General features: G+C 43.6%; 1 protein-coding gene across 3 annotated transcripts in view; it reads right to left on the minus strand.

Annotated features, from left to right (window-relative positions):
• CNTN4 (contactin 4) overlaps positions 1 to 20638 on the minus strand; it is a 359621-nt gene that overhangs the window by 153419 nt on the left and 185564 nt on the right. The gene's annotated exons all lie outside the window — the stretch shown is intronic.

Here is a 20638-nt window from a genome sequence, read left to right on the forward strand (position 1 = left end):
GCCTCTTTTGGAGAGTAAGTGTGATGCAAATTATTTTAACACCTATTGGGGCATCAGCCTATTAAGTCAGCCTCTCAAAGTCCGTGGGAGAGTTTTGAAGGTAAGAGTGAGGTGCACGATGGAGGAAAATTTAGGAGATGAGCAACATAGCTTTAGGAAGGGAAGGAGTACTAGAGATAAAATATTGGCAATGAGACAGAAGTTTGAAACAATGATAAATGGAGGCCATAACTGCTATGTAGCAGTTATAGATCTTGAGAAAGCACATCACTCGGTTCTGCAGCAGTTGGTGTTTGGAGCACTGAGCTGGATAGGAGGAGCCTGCAAGAATTGGAGATGATAGTGGGTCAAGAGCTAAGGTGTAACAATACATGGAATTTCGGAGAGTTTTGAGATGACCATGGAACTGCGACAAGACAGTGTGCTGAGTTTACTTCTCTTCATCCTGGCTATGGAGTTAATTAGTAGGAGAACCAAGCCTGTGGAGACACAGAGAAAAATGATGTCTGCTGAGGATCTGGCCATTTTGGTTGATAGCAGAGAGGAATTGGTAAATACAGTATCAGAGGGGGCACTTGTGTTTGAAGATCCTAGTTTGAAGGTAAACACAAGGAAAACTGAAGTTACGGGAAGGTAGACAATGAGCTGCTGACGGATGTTTCAGGAAAGAAGCTGAATCAGAACAAAGAATTTGAGCACTTCTGAAGAACATTCAGTGCCATTAGAGAGCGATCTGGAGAAATCAAAAGAAGAATCAAAAATGTACATGGGCAGAAGTGGAAAAGGTGGCAGGCAATTAAGTAACAAACTGAAAGGAAAAGCATATGTTGCATGTGTTTGTGCCTGCCTGCTCTATGGTTTGGAAATGGCAGGTCTTGTGGAGATGGAAAAGAAGACAGGGGAAAACAATATAATGAGGAACATGGCAGGTAAGTGAAGGGTAGACAGAGTATGCATGGAAGAAATCAGGGCACACGAAAGATCAACTTGGGAATCCGAATGATAGGCTGGAGAGTGCATGTTGGAAATGGTTGGGAGGAAGAAGACAGCAAGAAACAATGGGGAAGACTGAGGATACAATGGAAAGACGCTGTCAAGAGAGGTTTGAAGAGAAAAGGAGTGGAATGTCAAGACCTTTGAAAACATGCTGTGGACTGAAAAGTGGGGCAAAGAACCATGGGGCACCTGTGACCTCAGGTGAATGGAAAAAGGAGTCATGAAGTGAAGGGAAGTGATCTGCTTAATAATTTAGAGGAACCAAATTTAAGACCATTGATTTATTCACTTACTCTTCACTTTGACTATTTGCTAGGCACTAACCATAGTCATAGTGTGTGATTGGGCACATGCCACATGCCATACTTGTGCTAAAATGTATAAAACTTGCAGGATTTGTGAATATTTTCACAGATGCTCAGCAGCCATCTAACTATTTGCAACAACAAATAATATGAATCCACAATAGCAGTAGAGAAAATATACTACTGTTAGCCTGAAAAAAATCCAGGAATCATCTTTTTGTACTACTGTATTTGACCAGTTCTATGTAAAAGGATATGATGTGGCCCTCAATAAGTAAAACATCAGAAGATTTTTGGTGACTGATACAAGGTGTATTCCAATAGGAATGTAGCACTTTTGAAGCATATTTAAAAAATAATTGCTACCTCTTTAAGAACTTGCCTCATACCTGAGGGTTTCAGGAGGCAAAACAGGACATTTATATAATTAGGAAATTTGGAATGTACTTTAAAGGAATGAAAATTGCAAGCTGAAGGCCTATGTGATGGGAAACATTAATAAAAACCAGTATAAATATCATAGGCTCCAGTCCTGCAAACACTTATGCACATGCTTAAATTTACCCCGAGTAGTCCCTTTGACTTCAATGGGACTAATCACGTGTGTATCATAAGTTCACAGTAATAAGTGATAGAGGAGATGTTATACAATAATATATGAAGATATATATACATATTAGGCATGCACATATACACTCTCCTGTACAATATGTCCCTGCATTTAAACCTTTTTTCACACTTACAATAGTTTGAACATACAAATTAATTGTATTTTCATTAAGGAACTAAAACTGTGTAAGAACTACTGTATTATATGGATTCTAGTCAATCAGTTTGACCCATTCCTTATCTCTGCTTTTCTATGTCTCTAAAATGGTTAAATATTTGACAGTTGTTCAATAATTGACCTAGCTTATCTCCTACAAAAAGGTTGCTATCCTAGTTGCTATAGCAACTATAAACATTAACGATTATTACCCCAACATACCATTGGGGATTTTGACACAGTCTTAACTTAAAAGTTCCCTCAGGGAGAAAAATCATCTGTAGCCTCCATCTATGACAGAATGAAAAATATTACAAGACTGAAAGTCCTCTGTTTTGTATTTATTACAGCTAAATACACAAACCTATTTCAGAAATTTCTCATGGGTAGATTTTTTCCCCCCTGCCAGCCTAGCATGCAGACAGATAGGTCTTGGAGTAAACTGTATGGATAAGAACTGTATGGGCACTGGCACAGTTCAGGGCATCTGCACCCTTCAGTGGCCAAAGAAGGGGACCTACTCTGAGGCTTCCAGGTCCCCATCTGTTGCCTCTCATGGGTGGAGACCTGCTTCCCTCTCTCCTCCGAGGGGTATTCCCAGGCTGCACAGTTCTCTGCCTTATTTCCCATCACAGCCAGGTTGCCCAAGGACGATTGCTTGCTTTTTCTTTAGAGGCAGATACCAAGTGTAAAGGCTACAGATAGGCACCCACACAGGCTTCCCATGAAAGCATGACAGAGAAACTGTATTAAAACAATAAAAGAACCTGCATGCATGCTAATAAGCTTCCCAGAGTTAACCCAAACTCTAACATGGATTCCGACAGGATAAGCCCTCCAAACCCACACCTTAGGGATGTCCTTGTGGTTACCAGTTCATCACAGCTTCAGCTCAGAACAAGCACGCTCATAACTAAGGCTAAGATTTTTTCACGATTATTTTTAGTAAAAGTCACAAACAGGTCACAGGAAATAAACAAAAATTCACAGAGCTTGTGACTTGTCCCTTACTTTACCAAAAATAACCGGGGGCAGGGCTAGGAATGGGGGAGGAATGGAGTTCCTTGCGGAGGGATGGGGACTAACAGGCTGAGCCCCCACTGCCATGGCAGGGGGCACAGCCCCAACTCCAGTGGCTGCAGCATGGATTGCAGTCACAGGGGACACACAGTCCTTGCTCCAGGACTGGCCCAGCTGCGGGACAGAGGTGCATAACCAACTGCAGCCCTCACCAAGCTCTGGCCACAGCATGGGGGGCAGGGGCACATCACACGGCCCTGGGAAGCCACAATGGGGCACGTGGCCCCAGCTGCAGCCTCCGGTGAAAGCCATGGGACTGGGGCACACGGACTCTGCCAAGCCTGGGTCACTATGGGGCTGGGGCATGTAGGCCTGGCTGCTGTCCCCTGCCTGGCTGCAGCTCCTGATTCCCGCCAGCCCCAGTTGCGGGCAGGGGCGCACAGTCCCTCCTCCTCCTCCTGAAGCCCTAGAAGTCACGGAGGACTGGCAAAGTCACAGAATCCATGACGGCCGTGACCTCTGTGACTAAATCATGGCCTTATTCATAACCTGTTCAGTTTACTCTTTATACAGTTCAGGGGGTCTTTAATCTGGAATTTTCAGAAGAAGGTAATTAGTACACAATTAGTCTCGCTATTCCAAAAGTTGGATTCTGAGGGGAGAACTTGTATTTCCCTCACCCTAAAATACTTCCTTAGAAATCTACGTCATACATATTGTTCCAAAGAAGACTTTTGAAGTTCCTAATAGCAGCCAGAGATGGAATTAATCTTGTCTTCCTGCTAAGGCCGGGTTTTTCAAACGGGGGTTGCTGCTTCTGTAGGGAAAGCCACTGGCGGGCCGGGCCAGTGTGTTTACCTGCCCCGTTCCGCAGGTCTGGCTGATTGTGGTTCCCACTGGCTGCAGTTCGCTGCTCCAGGCCAATGGGAGCTGCTGGAAGGACATAATGGCCGCTGCTTCCAGCAACTCCCATTGGTCCTGAGCAGTGATCCGCGGCCAGTGGGAGCTGCAATCGGCTGGACCTGCAGAGGGGGCAGGTAAACACACTGTCCTGGCCCGCCAGGGGCTTTCCCTACAGAAGCAGCGACCCCTGTTTGAGAAATCCTGTGCTAAGGCAATTCTATACAATCTCACAGGAGTACACAAATGTTTGCACTTCTAATACAATGAACTCTAAAGATGTTAAATTTAATTTACCAAAGTTTAACTTAATTCCATAAGGTTTATACAGGATAACACAGTATATTGTCAGTCCTTCACAGGTGCTGTAAGTAATTCTATGGCTGTGAAAAACTTGGTTGGTAATTTCAATTAGCAAACTTTTTTTCCAGTGTCAATTCACACCAAAATTGACACCACTACATTTTTTGGTCTGACTCTGATGATAACCATAAATTGTCTCAGATTCACTCAGAACTTGGCTAAGTTTGCTTGAAAAATCAACCCAATTTTGTAAAAAAAAAAAAAGATTTAGGAAACTTTTGATGATCCAGTTCCAACGTTTGGATTGTAATAAAAAACTTAAAAAAACCTGAATTTTCCCTCTTGCCAGTTTCATATAACACATTTTTTGCAGGTCTAGTTTAAGTTAGGCTCAGTTTGCTCCTGGCATTAGACCAATGGGTCTCCCCTAAAGTGGAGATATAACTATTAATATTGTCCAAACGCCTACTCTGTTGAGGAGGGAACTGTATCTGGGTGGAACAGAGACCACAAAGTACACAGGGTTGGGAGAAGATGGGACAGGCCCAGCCAGCAGATGTACTCTATAGAATTTAAAGCTAATCTCCTTTAACAGAACTTCTGGGGGTAGGTATCCCTTGTGCCAAACCCCACATAGCATGGCTGCTACCATGGGCAGGAGACCCTTTGTGTCTTTGGGTGTGAAGCTATCTCCTAATGTTAAAATAATGATTTCAGGAAAACTTTACTGCCTGGAGACAGTACAGTGTTATACAACTTCATCCAGTCATGTCCACAAAAACAGCAAAGGACATTCATGAGTGGGCCAGCTCTCCTGTGTTTGCAATTATTCTTCATCTAGGTGAAAATACTTGGTCTTCTATTCAAGCCAAGATGGTTTCACAGCACTTTCTACTGAACTATGCATGGGGCCATATTGTTCTCTCTGTTTTTGATCTGCACTTCCTCACTTATTTTAGTCAGGAAATTTTCCTTAAAAGAATAATAGCATGATATGGTGACAGAGTGGCATAGAAAGAAACCACTCATCCCATTCTGCCAGGCAGAGATAAGGTGTCTCAACGGTAGATCTTGTCAGTAGTAAATAGGAAGAGGAGAGAACAAGAATAAAGATAGGACAGACTAAACAGTTAGGAGGACCAGACTGTTGCTGCTAATTACTTGTGGCCTGAAGTCAAAAAAGAGTCCAGATGCCTCAAGTTCCCTGCTCCAGGCCAATGGGAGCTGCTGGAAGTGGCGCAGGTCGAGGGACGTACTGGTTGCTGCTTCCAGCAGCTCCCATTGGCCTGGAGCAGTGAACCACAGCCAGTGGGAGCCATGATCAGCCAGACCTATAGACGAGGCAGGTAAATAAACTGACCTGGCCCACCAGGGCTTTCCCTACACAAGCGGCGGCCCCAGTTTGAGAAACACTGACTTAAATGATACTAAAACTGATTTTTAACTCTAAAAGATATTTGTCCTTTACATAATTCAACCATTACTTATATTTCCCAAGCTTATGATATGTACTATATAAAGCTATATATATCACCTTAAAGAGTGATTCACAGATTTAATCCATCAGTTTGTTTTCTATTTAAAGTCATGAAGAGTTAGCTTAAAGCCCTTTTGTATGTTCACTTGAGCTGAGCCTGATCTAAAGGCCCTGTGCTTGTTTTAAAACATATTTCAATGTGACCTAGCTAATCCTTTAATACCAGGCTTTCACTACTTTTGATCAGCCTCTTATTGTAGCTATAAGAGATTAGATCAAACCTTTAAAAGAAAGTTACTTGTGGAGAATTTTCTTACTGAAGTTATTTATATCAACTCCAAGGTTGAAATATTTAGCAAAATAGTGTGGGAGAGATGTCCTTTTCAGGAAATATGCAACTACAGAAAATATTTGATATCTGTGTAGATTATGATTGTATTACATTATATGATGCTACTGTAACATGCATGGTAAAACAATGTTATATAGATGAGCTGGATTTAATTGCTGTAAGTAAACTTATATTGGGACTTTATTAAGACACATTGTTTTCTGAAAAAACTCTGCATTTGGGGGTTTTATTTTATTTTCAAGCTGGGCAGTTTCTCTGTTTTCTTTTTAAAAAATCGTGGAAATTATCCCATGTTCATACAATATTAAGGTTACATATCTACACACACAGAGGAAATGCAAAAGTTAGGATTTTCACAGTAACATGACCTTGCTCATGAATTTTTTTTTCAATTGAAGGTCAGATTTTGCCTTCAATCATCTTATTCTACATGGGTTAACATATGTGGTAAATGACTATGTGAATAAATGCCTGTGCTGTCAGATCCATTAACTTAAATGGGACTCTACAGGAGCAAGCATTTCTAATTGCAAGGTTGGAGATGCACCAGTGTAGTGTTTTGCATATATAATTTGTGGGTACATGTACACAGACAATTGTCTCACTCACGTGGTTTGTGTTCCATAAGGACTGTTTCTAAGGACCTGAAGGTTACTCACCGTCTCTGCCTCTTTTTTGACATCTCTGTGAGAGACTGCCAAGCAAAGTTCAAATTATTATGGGAGAGGGTGTGTGGTTGTGATGTGACCAAAAGTACACTAGTAACTGGACTCGGGTCTCCAATGTATTGTGCATAGACCACAAAATGTAATAACGTAACAGAACTTACAGAGTCTATTTACTCAGAGGTGAAAGGTGTCAGCCATTAGTCGTCTCCCTTCAATATTCATTCAGTATAGACACCAGTTTAGCGAGGTAGTTAAGCACATACCTAACTTTAAGAATTTTATTTGTTTGTTTTTAATCCCTGTCATGACCCATCACTGAAAAAGAATAAAACAAATTCATTAATGTCTTGTTCCTTATTATTTCAATATCATCCAGGGTCTTTACCGGGGAGATGAATCTGTTCTGTTCCTACAGTCTCCCCCGCCCATTGGAATTCTGGGTTGAGATCCCAATGCATGATGGTGCAAAAACAGCGTCACGGGTGATTCTGGGTAAATGTCGTCACTCATTCCTTCCTCCGTGAAAGCAACGGCAGACAATCATTTCGCGCCCTTTTTCCCTGGATTGCCCTGGCAGATGCCATAGCATGGCAACCATGGAGCCCGTTTTGCCTTTTGTCACTGTCACCATATGTGTACTGGATGCACTAGGAATGCGCTGATAGAGCAGTACTGAAGCGCTAATCACAGCAGCATTGATTTGCCTGTGCAAGTAAACAGAGATGGTTATCAGATCGTTCTGTACAGTCTGCCATGCCAGTGGTTAAATTGGCAAATGAGATGACAGTTATCAGTTGTTCGTACTGTCCTGCTGCTATCATGGTGCGCCTGGCTGGCCTCGCTGAGGTCGGCCGGGGGCAAAGACAAACTGGGAATGACTTCGCACCGGTAATTCCCTCCTTCTATTGTTTTCTAAAAATAGAGTCAGTCCTGCTAGAAATATGGTGCAGTGTACTAGAGAAACAGTGTAGCCACGAGAACCAGAGAGCAGCCACTCCGCGTCGATCCCGCAGAAATGATTAAGCTGCATGCCTTCTAGGGGTGCCCTGCAACACTACAAACCGTTGCTTCTCTCCTCCCAACCTTCTGGGCGACTGTTGCAGTGGTCCCAATTATGTTGATGAAGGACGAATAAAGAATGCCGGCATAAGAAACACTGACTTTAGTGAGTAAAATGAGGGGGAGAAGCCTCGACCAGACTGCTAATGATAAGTCTAGGCAGGACATTAAAGGTGTGGGGAGAGGAGTCCCACATCCGCGGCTATGATAGTCGCAGGCAGTACAGAATCTTTTTTTTACGACATAGAAAAGGGGCTGATGGAGGTTCAGCCCCTAGCTCTGACTATGAAGGAAGACGATTTTTACACTCCAGCATTCTGTACCATCTGCTGAATGACCGGGAGATCATTCCTATGTTTTACACCTAGGTGCCCCCGCCGACTCAACTCTGAGGCCCAACAAGGAGCAATCACGGAATGATGACTAATAGACGGCTATCAAGTTCATTCGCACTGTACAGTCTGCACTTGGGGAAGGGAGAGGAAAGGAGAGGGAGGATGCTGCGGTGTCAGTTCAACAGCACTATGTCTACAGAAGCATGCAGCAGACTACGTGAGATGAAAAAGTAAGAAAACGATGTTTTGTTCCTTTCTTTCACGGCGGGGAGGCCTAAATGACGAGCTATACCCTGCAACCCACCCTGACATATGTGTTTAGTCCCTACAGGCATTGGAAGCTCAGCAAGAATGCAAATAGCTTCAGAGTTGCGGAGGACTGGTGGGATAGCTGGAGTCGCTAGTAACTCCCTCCCTTCCCCCATGCGTCCTTTTGATTCTTAGCTTTTCGTTACGCTGGGACACCAGCCTGTGTGGGACATCGTATCCCAGCCTGGAGAATATTTTTCAAATTGCTTTGGCATTCGTTCTGTACGGAGCGCTGATAGAAAGTTGATGTCCTCCCATACAGCGATCAGATCCAGTATCTCCCATACGGTCCATGCTGGAGCTCTTTTTGGATTTAGGACTGCATCGCCACCCGTGCTGATCAGAGCTCCACGCTGGGCAAACAGGAAATGAAATTCAGAAGTTCGCGGGGCTTTTCCTGTCTACTTGGCCAGTGCATCCAAGTCCAGATTGCTTTCCAGAGCGGTCACAGTGGTGCACTGTGGGATACCGCCTGGAGGCCAATACCATCGATTTGCGGCCACACTAAACCTAATCCGACATGGCAATACCGATTTCAGCGCTACTCCTCTCATCGCGGAGGAGTACAAAAACTGGTTTAAAGAGCTCTTTATATCAATACAAAGGGCCTCATTGTGTGGACGGGTGCAGGGTTAAATCGGTTTAACACTGCTAAATTCAGTTTAAACGCGTAGTGTAGACCAGGCCTGTAACTGCAACATGAGTTACATATGCCAGATGTCTTTTCCCTTGCTGTTTATCTTGTGACAGTCCACCAGACCAACTGGCATACAAGGGAAAATAGTAGGTGTTTGGTAGGAAACTTGCTGTTTTAGAAGATTTAGTCAGTTATTAACAAGAAAAGTCACTGGGTTGTTAATGCACGTGTCACCGTTTCAAACTTGAATACGGATCCCTGGGGAAGCTGCACTGACAGATGTGCTGAAGACAGAAATGCAAGTGGGCAGTCAGTCAGCAGGAGATCATTAGTCTGCATGAAGAGTTGCAGCTCCTAAGTGACTGAAGGGTAAAAATCTACAAGAATTGTGCATAAATGATACATAGTGGGGTTACCCTACCAAAACATTATGTATACTAAACCTGCAGAGGTATAGGGCAGCTGTAAGAGGAAACTGTAAGCAAATGTATTCCCTCCCTTCATAAATCGAAATGTTTAAATCCTCAGATGGTATAAATCAGTGTAGCGCCACTGAGGTCAAAGTACTAATCAATTACACTAGGGTTTCTCAAACTGGGGGTTGTGACCCCTCAGGGGGGCACGAGGTTATTACTTGAGGGGTTGTGAGCTGTCAGCCTCCACACCAAACCCTGCTTCACCTCCAGCATTTATAATACAGTTAAATATAAAAAAGTTTTTTAATTTACAAGGGGGGTCTCACTCAGAGGCTTGCTATGTGAAAGGGGTCACCACTACAAAAGTTTGAGAACCACTGAATTACACCAACTGGCTCCAAATATCTGAGCTAAATTCTACTCTCAGTTATGGCCCACTTCTGCAACTCCAGTTCACAAAAGTTGTCCCCATTGAAATCAATGAGACTACTTACTTTCGTAACGGTTGTAAAATCAAGTAGTTAAAGAAGGGTAAATCCAAAGTAAACTGGATTTACAGCAGTGTAACCAAGAGTGGAGTTTTGCAATTTCTTAGAATTCCCAAACAACAACAAAACAATCTTAACTGTAATAATGTTAGAATCAAACAGGTGATAGACCATTAAAATGCTTAAGGACACATATGTGATGGGACATTTATAAAAGAAGTCCCAAAACCAAAAATATGTACCGTATATACTCGTTCATAAGCCAAATATTATTGGTAGAAAAGTGATCCATCAAAGAGTGTAGGTCAGTTTATAAATGGGTCTACACCAAAATTTGATGATTTTAAACTCTATGGAATCATGGAATCATTCGCCTTGGCTGGGAACAGCGAACTGTGGCCACAGGGAGCTGAGGGGCTCCATGTCTGCAGATGCTCCAAGTAAACAAAACATCCCAACCTGCCAGTGGCTTACCCTGATGGGCCAAGAGCCAAAGTTTTCCAACCCCTGAAATATAGGGCCGGTTTATGAAAGGGTCATACAGTTTTTGCTATTTTTACTTATCCATTTTGGGGGGTCATTTTATAAACAAATGGGCTAATGAACGAGTATATACGATAATCTATTTCCCTCCCACCCTTAAATAAATTGATAAACATGTACACACACTGACTGAGCAGTTTTAAAACAAGGATTATGGAGGACTAATTTTAATCTCCTCCATGTCTATCTCCTGAGAAGCTTTTTACTTCTTGATCTTAATAATTTAAACAGTGGGTAAGGCTGCACATAAAAAGTAAATGATGGACCATATACTTTAAATGGAAGTTATAACTTTCAACCCATTCTAATTTAAATTAGAGTAGAGTTTTTATGAGTGATTTTAAGTTTCAAGAAACCTGTTCTGCAGATCAGGAGACTTCTTCAACATGTGGAATCAGAGAGAATAGAATTATACTTGATTGTAAGGTTTCCTAACAATCAAGTATAATGTCATATTTAATTCAGCAATGGCCTCTTCTTCTGTAATTTTTTAAAACTGATTTTCATAAAGGAACAGACAACGAAAAGTACAAAAAGGTAAATGATTTATAGCTTGTATTTGTTTTTAAATACTGCCTGATGCATATGCTGTGGGACTGTCCAACAATGGATTCTTGATTCTGACTCATTGTTTACAGGCTATTTGTAATACCAGTATCTAATGAGATAACTTACATTAATTTTGTTCTGTTGATAAATGATTGCACCTGGGTACACAGGATTTCAACCATTGGCTTCAATGGAGCTACATTAATTCACAGCTGCTGAGGATCTGGCCCAAAAATTCATACTGCAGTGTGCAGGATGTGGAGCAGCAATTTCTGGGTTCTCTGACTACAATATGTCACTAGATGGCTTTCAGAGCTAAACATGTATTCTGCAGAACAGAGAGCATTTTTTTATTATTAGTTATTTGTATTGTCAGAGCACCTAGGAATCTCAGTCATGGACCAGGTCTCTTTTGTGTTGGGTGCAGTTTCTAATATTGTTACTATTTTTGATCAACATGGCTGGTAGGATCTTGTGCGTTGTTTCCATTGGGGTGTGTGTGTGTGTGTGTGAGGAATCCACGATAGATCAAATCATGTTTTATTACAAAGAATGAACACAACATCCTGTTTCCCTAAATACAGCTGGAATCTGAGGAGCCAGGTTTTTTGCTCACAGTTCCAAGCCCTTTTCCAGCCTGCACTTAGCCCAAAGTTCTTTCTCTTAGCCTTTTCTCAGGGTCATGGTACCAATTCTTCTGCACGAGTGTCTTCTCTGTCCCCTTCAGTGGCATTTCTGGTAGCATCTTCTCTCTTTCTCTCACTCTCACACACATCTCCAACAAATGATAACCAGTGAAAAACCTTTACCAACATAGCTCTGCCTCTGACCAGCTCTGCATGACCTGTTTTGGGCAGTGTCTCCTACTGTTTTATCTATCTGTTGTATAAAGGAGCCTAACTGTTTTCTTACATTTATTCTGAATGAAGGTTATGGTTATGCCCACCAGCTTTCAGGAAGTATAACCCAGAATGACAATATTAAACATGTGGGCGTGGGTGGAGAGTGTGTGTGTGTGTGTGTGTGAAGTGATTCTCTTGTCCACCTGTAGATCTCTGAAATTCACCGCACAGTCATTTGGCTAGGGTTTGTTTAGCTATTTCATCTCCAGTTCTGTTCTCACTGCATCTTTCATTCACTTCGGTAAACATGTGTCTGCTCAGTGGCACAGACGAAAGTTCACCTTCTGAGATCCTAAATGTTTCAAGGAAGCAGCTATGTCATTAGTGCTACTTCGAGCAGTTTTAGTGATAGCTGCTTTCCCCCTCAGGCACCAGGGAACAATCACATTTTCATTCCAACCTTCACCACAATCAACAATGAATTTTTCACAGATTCAGCAGTTAGACAACTAGTTAAACCAGTGAATCAAGTCTCTCCATTAATTTGACTGAATACAACGGTATGATTTTTTTAGCATAGTTTTTAATATTAAACTCAGGTAAATGATGCAGGCTGCTTTGGTTTTCTCTGTTCTATATTGGCCTATTCTAATGACTTTGCTCATTGCAAAGTCTCTTTTTGAACATATACAGATTTTTTCCTGCAGGAAAAAATTCCTTTTCCAAAACTTTTGTTAGAGGAGATGAGAGCCTTTCTTATTTTGAGTAGTACCTTACTCTGGTCTGCAGAGAGTCCTACTGAACAGTCCTGCTCAACTTTCCCTGCTTTCCCCCACTTCCTCCTCAGCAGAGTTGGGTAAGTGAGGGAGAACTTGGGACATGATTCATGCAGAGATGATTACACAGGCAAAAAATAATTCATTTCACACAACAGTTCGTCCTCTTCATGATTATAACCAAAACCATTGCACTGTTTTCAGCCTGTGAAATGCCTGTACTGTTTTCAGCCTGTGAAACGCCTGTCATTGTTTTTCAAAAAATTCAGGTGAAGACAAATGTGTTTTCAGGCCAGGTCTTACAGAAAATGGTGCCCTGGGCGAACTTGTATTTTGCCCCCCTTTCTTTGAGTTTAAGAACAGATACACAGTATGGTCATATGCCTTGAGTTCGCTGGAGAAGCTTTAAGTTAGAGTCGGGACTGTGTGTACCCTTGTGTACCACTGCACTGGCACGTGCGGCAAGAACATCAGGTTGGCAACAGTGCGAAGCACCAGATGGATGGCAGGGCTGCAAGGTACGAACTGAAGCCTAGCACAGCATGCACCTGGCACAGGGTCTGTTTCCCTGAGCTGCCATAAACCTGCCCAGGGAGCCCTGCTGCCTCTGTTCCCCAGTGCTGCCGAACTTCAGACACTGCTGTGCGCCCCCAGGAGCACTTACCACTACCCTGGGCACACCCCATCCTCCCCTGATCCACGGGCATTCAGGGGCAGTGAGCAGCTACCCTGGCAGGCAGGCTGTGTCTAGGGTGACCAGATGTCTTGATTTAATAGAGACAGTCCCAATATTAGGGGGAGTTTCTTACATAGGCGCCTATTACACCCCACCCCGTTCTGATTTTTCACACTTGCTGTCTGGTCACCACAGCTGTGCCAGGCAGCCTGGGATAAGTGCAGAAGACACAGGGTGGAAGCAGCTCTTTCTTGAGTGCTCTCCTCACTCCCCAGTCTCCATGTGAACTGGCGCATGGCCCAGGGGCAAGGCCAGTCCTGGCCCCATCCTGCCCTGCAAGGTGCTCCTCCAGGCCTGCTGGGGCTCCCGCAGCTCACCCCCAAAACAGACCCTCCCCAACTGCAAGTTGTAACAACACCTGTCACAACTTCAGCTCCTCCCCTATCTGGGAGCTGGCCCAGCCTACTCAATCAAGCCAGGACCCTATGTGGGCCAACAAAGCCATCCACAAGTGGGGAGTGGAGGCTGGTGGGCACTTGCCTCTTGCTCTCCCCATTTGCCAGCACCCTCTTGACCACAGCGCCCCCCTGTCCCTGGTGCCCTGGGCAGTCACCCATGTTGCCCACTTGAAAGGCTGGCTCTGTGTGTTTCCCCAATCAATGACACTCTGTGCTGGGGACATGTCTGCAGAGCTTTGCTGCTATAATTGGCAGTGTATTTTGAAAACAGGGCTGGCAGCTGCACTTCACTACCTACCATATAGCATTAAAGGCTGAGATTGAGACGAAATCAAAATTGCCATCTCTTCTGTCAAATGCTTAAATTTAGTTAGTTCTACTTGATAAAGCTGTGCAACAGAACCAAAAGTTCTCTCAGCTATTGAAAAAGTCAGGAGAGAACAAAAAAAGAGAGAACCTTTAGCAGCTCATCCATTATGTGAAAAAGATGTGAAAATAATTCCCTGTCAACATATAGCTCAAAGGCACAGAGCTTACAAGTGCAATTCCATCAAAAGTAATGGTCTGAGATAGTTAAGAGTTATTTGAACAGGCTGATCTTTAATAACTCCCTTCCCCTTGGGAAGATGGAAATATGCAAGTGGATCTTCGTAACATGTATGCATACAATAATTCCAAAGAACAAGGTGTCAACTCAGTTTCCTTTAAATCTTGTTTTTTCCAAACAAAGCCCTACTAATCAATGCCAACGTTTTAAAATTGGATACCTAAAGTTAGGCTCCTAAATGGAAAAATAAGTGACTAGATACAAATGTACAAGTCTCATTTCAAGCATCCAGATCTGAACACGAGTGCATATTTCTATTTTAATTAGTAAAACATACCTCTTTTATAGTTCTAATAGAACAAAGTGGATGAAAAATAGCTGAATTCTGTCTATGTTCAGACAACATAGATCAAGCTATGAAATGATCAGGTCTAGCTCAGAGTTGTGCTGCATTGAAATTCCTGTGAGATTCTGGATACAAATTTAGAATGATCTTTTTTAAGTTTCTTTTATGGGTAAATACTATAGCATTTAACCAAAAATACGACAGCAGATCCTCTGGTTGGTGTAAATCTGCATAAGTCCACTGAAGCCATTTGATAAACTGGTATAGTTTCTAAAGAAATGATGGGAGGGGAAGGATAGTTCAGTGCTTAGGGTGCCAGTTTCTGACCTGGGTTCAGTTCCCAGCTTGGCCACAGACTTCCTGTATGATGCTGGACAAGTCACTTAATTGCTCTGTGCCTCAGTTCTTCATGTATAAAATGCACATAACAACACTCCTGTATCTAACTTGGGTGCTGAGGGGCTAAATACATTAAATATTATGAGGTGCTATGGCCATGGGAAACCATCTAACTAAAACAGAGAGAGAACATATAAACCAGTCTATGGAATTTGCTAGTGAATCCTACAGCTGGTTTAAAGTAGTCTTTATAATACCCTAGAAGTCTCATCTCTATTATTCTATAGGATGTTCCCACCAGGGTTGGGAATAGGCCTACGTGACTCCTCTTATCGAGAGGCATGGAGGTGAGCAAATGAAACAAAAATGGGGAAGAAAAGCCCGAAAGGCAAAAGAGAGGGGGAGAATGACTCGTGGCTAAGCCCCAGTCTCCTCAAATGCCTGTTGGGAGCTCCCTACAAGCTGTTTGAGGTAGGGACTACCTTTGTTCTGTGCTTGTACAGCATCTAGCACAATAAGACGCTGATCTGCAACTGGGTCTCTGAGATGCTACTGCGATACAAATAATTATAGGTGGGGCATTACTTTCAATTATACAATCCTGTTTTCAGTTGCTTATACTTTACTAGACTTGACTTATTTGGGCTGAGACTTTCCATGCCACGTCTGCCTTGGGCTGAATCTTTCTGGAAAATTTCAGCCCAAAGAGTTCTGCTGTTTATGAGAATGAGGCTAGGGAAAATAACGTTTTTAATATTAAAAAAATTCTATCCTTTCTTTGGAAAGCTCTAGCACCTTCATATTTTGCAGCAGGGACATGAAATCAGTCATATGGGTGGCCTTTGTGCCACAGATGTTCTGCTTGCCATCTCCATGAAAATCTGTCCAGACCTGATAAATCACAATTCGCACATGCTCAGTAGAGACTTTCTAGAGCTTAACATCTAAAAGCTTTGAAGCTGCAACCCTCACTGAGCCTGTTCCATCCCCTCACAGCTCCTGTGTGTGACCAGACTGTGTATATATCATCCTCAGAGAGTGACCGATCATGCTGTATCCCCTCCTGTTTCCTGCACATGACTGGACAGCACATGCACTGTATTCACAGAACGACTGAGGTGTGCTCCAGCCCAGGGATGAAGTATAGGGATGAAGTCAGCCTTCCTCTGTAACAGCTGTTCTGGGCCGGGATGCGGCTCGACACAAGGACTGAGAGCAGGAAACCTGTCTCTCCTGTGTCTTCAGTAAACTCCTTCTGGTACTTAGATAGCATGGAGAAAGAAACCATCCGCTTCAAATTCAGAGGGGGGCAAGAGACAGACCATTGTGGGGAGGGACTGGGATAGTGGATTGGGACAAGGAGCCTGGGACAGGAGGGTTGCATGGTGCAGAGCCTGAGAAACCAGGGAATGCAATGGGGCAGGGGAGAAACTGAGATCAGATGATAAAAAAAAACAGGTGAGAGATGGGTCTGGGAGCCAGTGTGGTGTGGAGAAGGAGGTAAAATAGATCTGCCAAGGAACCAGGAGACACAAGGGGCGAATAGGCACTGGCTGGGTATAGGCTGGGATAAGGGCGGTGAGGACACAAACTGCATGAGGAAACCTGGGGAGACAGATTGGGAACTCATGGGAATGGCGAATGTGGGCAGAGGGGATGGGAGATTGGAGGGAAACAGAGACACATCAGAGAGTAGGGAATAAAAATGGGACCGGTTGGGCAAGGATATTGGGAGTGGGAGTTTGGGGAAGAGTGGGATGGGTGGTGTGAAGGGTTAAGACTAGGATTTACTGCGTAAAGAGACAGGGACTGGGATCAACAGCCCGAGGAGTGAAGACTGGGGCTGGGTCGGCAAGGAGAATAGGAATGCAATGAGGAGTTAGTGGTGTGGTAGAGACAAGACTGGAATAGGGAAATGTTAGGGGAAATAGGGCAGAAGGGCCAAGCTTGTGGGAAATGGTCAGAAACATAGGCGCCAACCCCGTGGGTGCTCCAGGGCTTAATCACTCACAGGAAAAAAAATAGGGATGGGGCCACCGATCAACTGTTTGACGGCTGGTGGAAGGACAAAGAGCAGCAAGGGGCCTTGGGGGATGTGGGAAGAGGCAGAGCCAGGGTAAAGCCTCTGGGGAGGGGTCAGAGCAGGGACAGGAAGAGGCGGAGCAAGGGTGGGGCCTCAGGGCGGAGTAGGGGTGGAGCACCCCCAGGGAAAATTAAAAGTCAGTGCCTGTGGTCAGAAGAGTCTGTGTCCACTATAGCGCACACACTTCCAGAGTCTTGAATTGCACCCTCCTCTGTCAGCAAATATTTGTGAAACCCACTGGCAAAATGTCCCATCTCCCTCTAGAGCTGGCCTACATGGAGAATAATGACCTACTACTGCTATCGTTTATTCCAGTAGTTTAAGTGGCAGAGCTCAGTGTGGCAGATCTAAAGATTTCACCCCTGCTAATGATCTACACAGGTATCAATATGATGCCACATGATATAATTTCTGTTTTTTTCAGTTTGCTTTTTTTAAGAGGTATGAAATCACACACAAAACCCCAAGTTAAAAGATTATTAGGGTTGCAAAGTCAAGCACCCAAAAGTTAGGAAATGTCAGAATTAAAATTGGCGATGCAACCTTATTTTGGGCCCTTTATATGTATAGGTTAATTTGATCTCATACTATTTTTTGCACAGCAACCTTGGTTCATTCAGTGCACAGAATAGACAGTCCATATTTTGTTCTCTCCATGTTGCTCAATGTGTGGTCTCATGCCTTGTTTACGTCATATTATTCAAGCCCTGCTCTGAAGACAGAATTATAAATTTTCTCAGGGGCTTTCCTGTGGTGCTCATCACTATAGAATACAAGTGCTTCACACACAATAATGAAAATTATTTTCATCTTCCCCCGATCCCCAAGACAGATTAGGGAAGTTAACCAGCTAAACGATTAAAATTACATTGTTTAACTGGTTAACCATTAACCAAGGTCACCCAGGTGGGGTGGCAGGGGTTGGGGTCCCACTGGCCTGGCTGGGGTCCATTGGGGCTGTGGGCCTGAGGTCCTGATGGTCCCGCACAGCTAGGGATGGGGTCCTGCCTGCCTGGTCCGCCATGGCTGAGACCACTTCACCCCAGCCCACCTGGCCCACTGCGGCCAGGATCCCACCCCAGCCCACCTGCTGCAGCCAGGGCTGCCCCAGCCTACCGCAGCTGGGGTCCCGCCGCGTGGCCCATCCAGCCCACCAGCCGGTCTGTGGTGGCTGGGGCTACACCAACCTGCCCGCCGCGGCCGGGGCTGGGATCCCTCTGGCCAGTTCAAATCCAGTTAATGGTAAGCCTAATGCTTCCTGGTTAACTGGTTAACCTTTAACATCCTTAGTACAGATGGGGAATGGAGGCACAGAGAGAAAAAGGTAAAGAAGTATTCACTAATTTTGGGTGCCCAATTCGAGATATGTAGGACTTGATTTTGCAGAGTATTTAGCACTATATAGCACTTTTTACTCACACACTTACTCATAGCCTCGTTCCCGCTGAGTTCAGCTGCAGTTCTCAGCACTCCTGCAAATCATACCCAGGGTCTGAAATCAGGCATTCAGAATATGAGGAACATACAATTAGTGATCACCCCTGAAAAGACCAGTTTAAGTGACTTGACTGGCATCTCACAGGAACTCTATGGAAAAGGCAGGGACAGAATCCAGTTCTCCAGGACATCATTCAACTGCTTCAACCATGCAACTGTCTTTTCTCTTTCTGCAGTACCCTGCCTCATTCACTACACACCTTCCAACTTCTGCAACAAATGATGTAGAGGTCCTCCAGACAACAGCCCCCTCAACTACACAACATTCAGCAATCCTGTGTAGGAAATGAGACTGGGGTACTATGGAAAAAATTGTATATGATCATGTAATTAAAGACAGTATTATAATGCATGCAGAGGCAACCTTAATTCTGGCATTTCCTAATTTTTGAGTGCTTGACTTTGCAACCTTAATAATTTTTAATATAGTTCTCTTGCATGTAATAAATAATAACAACAACAGCAGCTAAATCTTCTCTGCCAGGACTCGATGATGGGAGGGACATATCAAGGGCACACAATAATTACTTTCTCTGACAGGATTCGCAGATGGTAGGGACACTGATGGCAAAATCAACCAGAACTGATGCTTTGATATGCATTTAAATTCCACACTGTCCTCTCCTCATGGAGATGCAGAATAGCACAGATACAGGTGGGACAGCCAATGCAGATCTGATTCTTGCAGTGCTTTGATTCCAGAAGGAAGGGAGTCACCCCAAAACAGAACAGGTCAGAGAAGCTGGTGGCAGAATTTATACTCCCCCATGGGTCACTGATGTTGGCAAGCTGCCTGCCCTGTATTCCTATGTGCACTGCCCCTGACAGGAGATCGTACATCAGGAACATCAAAAGGACAACAGCATGAACTTTCCTGGGCGCTCCATCCCACTCCTGTGGCTTTTACTACAAGAGTGTGTTCTGTGTCCCTGCAGTTATTACATTCTACAGGCTGCAAGAGTTACAAAAAGAGGCTGTTAGTGTTCAGTAAACCAGTGCAATTGAAGCCGGCTCAGATTTAAATAGTTCAATGTCACTGTTTAATCTATAGACTCATAATGAAATAGCAGAGATATTGTTAGCAAGTATTCAAAAATTAAATTACTATTTATATAGTAGGTAACGCGGCAATCAGCAACAACATAAATCTGGTAAATATGACAGTTAAATGTCCCAATTTCCATAAATGCACAGAATAAAGTACCAGTGTATTAGCACTGATTTGACATGAATTAGTGAAGAAATATTAAATATGGAGATTTGTACTGGACTTCATTTAAAGGGAAAGAATCCCTGAAATATTTCCAAGGGGAGGGGAATGTCTCATTCCTTATGGAGTGTACACATCTTCAGATGGTATCGATCTAGCAGTACTTTGAAAATGTAAAGCACCATAAGTACTGTTTTTGCTACCTCCAAATTATAGGGCTGATCTTGAGAAACACTGAACACCCACAACTTGTCTCATCAAGAAATCCACCCAAACATTTTAAGATCCTTTACATTTCCTAAAACTGCCACTGGCTTTTAATGTACTTAGTAGGAGATACTAGGATTTATTATTATTGACTAGTTAATTTTATGGTAGCACACAGAGGCTGCAATCAGGACTCAATGATGTTAGCTGCTGTGAAAACAGAGATAGATGTAATCTTTTGTCTGAAGTGTTTACAATGTAAAATGATTGAAGTTGTTACTACAACTGCTAAATCCTGCTCTTTCCTAGAGTCTATTCAACATTGTGATTCCCCTCCAGAGAAAAGACGGTTACTCACCTTTGTAACTGTTGTTCTTCGAGATGTGTTGCTCATATTCATTCCAAGTAGGTGTGCGCGCGCCACGTGCACGTTCGTCGGAAGAATTTTCCCCTAGCAACACCCGGCGGGTCGGCAGGCGCCCCCTGGCGTGGCGCCTTTGCGGCACCGTATATATGCCCCTGCCGACCCGGCCG

Source organism: Chelonoidis abingdonii, chromosome 17 (assembly GCF_003597395.2).
Source record: "Chelonoidis abingdonii isolate Lonesome George chromosome 17, CheloAbing_2.0, whole genome shotgun sequence".
In the NCBI taxonomy this organism is placed as follows: Eukaryota; Metazoa; Chordata; order Testudines; family Testudinidae; genus Chelonoidis; species Chelonoidis abingdonii.